This window comes from Athene cunicularia (genome assembly GCF_003259725.1).
Source record: "Athene cunicularia isolate RWA chromosome 17 unlocalized genomic scaffold, athCun1 chr17_part1, whole genome shotgun sequence".
In the NCBI taxonomy this organism is placed as follows: domain Eukaryota; kingdom Metazoa; phylum Chordata; class Aves; order Strigiformes; family Strigidae; genus Athene; species Athene cunicularia.
The window spans coordinates 5,501,339-5,502,716 of NW_020799122.1; positions in this window are offsets into that span (position 1 = coordinate 5,501,339).

Genomic DNA, 1,378 nt, shown 5'->3' on the forward strand with positions numbered 1-1,378 from the left:
ACCAAGGCTGTGATGACACCCCAACCTGTCATCACAGCCCAGGAGCTGCCTTCTACCCTGGCACGGACCTGGCACCTGCAAGGGTTAAGAGCCGTGGAGGCAGTGAGGAGAAAACGTTCTTCTGATTTGCTTAATGAACGTTAATTAAGAAGACAGAAGATAGCAGATTCCTTTAGGGTAGAGATGAAAGGCCCGTTAATTAAATCTGGAGAGAGAGTGCAGGGCCGACTGATCCTCCTCCTGATCAGACCTGACAAGGCAGGCATGGGGCGGGAGTGAGGTGTGCCAGAGCCCAGAGCTCCCATCTCCCGCAGCCCAGCTCAACACCAGCAGCACAACCAGGCTCCCACAGCATGCTCAGACCCTGTGCCAGGTGCCACCCCCCCCCAGGGCTGGGGTGAGAGCTGGGTGGGCACCCCTGACTCCGGCTGCACCCGGGGCTGGTATTGTGAGGTGGGCACACACTTGGTTTCCAGCAGACCCTTCCCCAAAGGGATGAGCTGCCCTCGCTGTAGTGCTGGGTATGATGAAGTCTCCCTTGGCCAGCTCCATCCTGAGGGAGGGGATTTGGTCACCCAGCTTGGTGGTTTACCCCAAGTCCCACTGCCAAAGCCTGCAGGAGCTGGGCACGGGTTCAACATGAGCGGGTCAGAAAGGCTCTGGGTACCACTTTGTGCCAGTGCATCTCCATGCCGGGAGGGGCAAGTCTCTGGGGCTGGCTGTGAGCTGCCAGGGTGGACCCCTCCTCCCCGCTCCCCGGGTTTCAGCACATATGCTGCCTCACCCACCTGGAGCAGGCAGCTCCTGCCACCAGTGATTTGCTAAAAGGGGCTTTTCCGCCTGTATCTGAGATCCTGGGAGGCTGTTGCACACTAACAGGATTCTGCTAGCAGCCTGCTGCCTCTGCACCAGCGCTCCCCACCAGCTTTTAGTTCAGGCTTATTTTTAAAAGCAGAGCAGCTGAGCATCCCAAATTACTCCTCGAAACCACAGCAGCTCTACCTTGCTGCCCTGCCCAGCCCCTCCAAGGCAGTGGCTCTCAGTCCTCTCTCGCTCCCACCCCATCCCTCGCCCCAGGACTGGAGCAGGGATTAGAGGCAGGTTCAGCCGCACGACGCCACGAGCATTTCAATTGGCAGAGCCACGGCGCTCCACCGCTCTCCCGGCACACAGAGGCGTGCGAGGAGCAGAGATCTCCAGCACCGAGGGCTCTGCGGCAGGGTGATGGGGTGGTCCTTGACAAAAGCAGCAGCCCCTTGGGCAGAGGGGATCGGCCCAGGAGAGGGCAGCTGGCAGCCCCCCCCCCCCCCCCCCCCCCCCCCCCCCCCCCCCCCCCCCCCCCCCCCCCCCCCCCCCCCCCCCCCCCCCCCCCCCCCCC